Here is a 1705-nt window from a genome sequence, read left to right as displayed (position 1 = left end):
TTAGGGTGTTGGTTAATGCTTAACTGAGGCATAAGTTGCAGGCTCAGCCGGGCTTATGTGCTTAGGGTAATAATGCTAGGTTGGTTGCACCACTAAGTGACAAGGAGTTGTCAACCTAATGTTAAGAGAGGGAGGGTATGAGGATACTGTTGATAAGGATCAACCCATTATTTAAATTAATCTTGCGGTCACAGACGGGGGTTAAAATAGATAAGCGCACTCTTAATCTCACTAAGGTAAAATCTAAAAGCAGATTAACCCTAAGTCAAATGGTAAGGGTCATTGACTTAGATAAAATAGTGGGAGGGACAAATTATTTAAAATCTTTAATAATTTGTTTTTACCACATGTCTATATATATTAACTAAAATTATCTTTACATCTTTTCAGTTTTTTTTAGTATGACTAATCCACTGTCACTGCGCTCAATACACGATACGAACAAACTGACCGGTTCAAACTTTATGGACTGGTATCGGAACTTGAGAATTGTTCTTAGGGTTGAAAAGATAGCTTACGTTCTAGATGCTGCATTACCCATGGCTCCTAGGGAAGGGGAAGATGGGTTCGCAAAATTTGATTTCGAGGCCCACAAACAGCACATGGATGACAATGTGATGGCAGTCTGCATTATGTTGGCATCCATGTCGCCTGAACTGCAAAAGCAGCATGAGCATATGGATGCTCCTTCTATTATCCTGCATCTCAAGGAGTTGTATGATATTAAAGGCAGGCATGAAAGGTATGAGGCCTCTAGAGAATTGTTCTCTTGTAGGATGTCTGAGAGCATGTCTGTGAGCAGTCATGTTCTTAAGATGATCGGACTCATTGAGAAGCTAGGAAATCTAGGCTTCATCATGGATGCCGAGCTAAGTAATGACTTAGTCCTCACCTCACTTCCACCTTCTTCTAGTCAATTCATAATGAATTACAACATGCATGGGATGCTTGTGAGCTTGCCTGAATTGTTAAGTATGTTAACAACTGTTGAAGTGTCTATCAAGAACTCCACATTAGTTGCTCTTCAACCAATGTGGGACTATTTATCTCAACACGCCCCCTCACGCAAGAGCCCTCTTGGCTTGAAGCGTGGATTATGCAACAGGCTCAATATTTGGTTTACCTTTTTTGTGCTTCCACTTTAAAATGGGGGGCGGTGAGGATCGAACCTCAAGCTCTGATACCATGTAAAGAACCTTGGGATAACACAAGCTTTCTGATTGGTGGGCCTAGCAAGGCCAAGGGTATGACACTGGAAACCAATGGAAAGGGATGTAGCGCAGCTTGGTAGCGCGTTTGTTTTGGGTACAAAATGTCACGGGTTCAAATCCTGTCATCCCTACCCCTAACTATTCGTTATCAGATCGTATGAGCAGTAACAAGGGCTCAGATTCAAATTGGACATACAGACTATATCAATAGATTTCGATATCGGAATCTATTGATTAGTATAGTATATGCATGCAAGCTGTATTGGCGGGGTCGTATCAAATTATTTATGATAATAAAGCGCTCTTAGTTCAGTTCGGTTGAACGCGGGTCTCCAAAACCCGATGTCGTAGGTTCAAAGGGCAAGGGGCCTGCGAAAGGCGACTCCCTTAAGCCCAAAGGAAAACCCAAGAAGAAGAAAGGCAAAAAGAAGGGTAAGAATGCATCCAAGGACAAAAGCGATGCTGAGTGCTTCCATTGTGGCAAGAAAGGCCAT

The 1705-nt window shown here is 42.0% G+C and overlaps 1 non-coding gene across 1 annotated transcript; it reads left to right on the top strand.

Annotated features, from left to right (window-relative positions):
- The first annotated feature begins 1268 nt into the window (after nt 1–1268).
- Nucleotides 1269–1342, top strand: TRNAP-UGG (transfer RNA proline (anticodon UGG)). The gene has a single exon. It is a non-coding gene; the product is annotated as a tRNA-Pro (tRNA).
- Nucleotides 1343–1705: the final 363 nt, after the last annotated feature.

Source organism: Gastrolobium bilobum, unplaced genomic scaffold (genome assembly GCF_033153095.1).
Source record: "Gastrolobium bilobum isolate Gb01-03AN ecotype WA unplaced genomic scaffold, APGP_CSIRO_Gbil_v1 utg58649, whole genome shotgun sequence".
Taxonomy (NCBI): domain Eukaryota; kingdom Viridiplantae; phylum Streptophyta; class Magnoliopsida; order Fabales; family Fabaceae; genus Gastrolobium; species Gastrolobium bilobum.
This window is presented reverse-complemented; position numbering and strand designations above follow the sequence as displayed.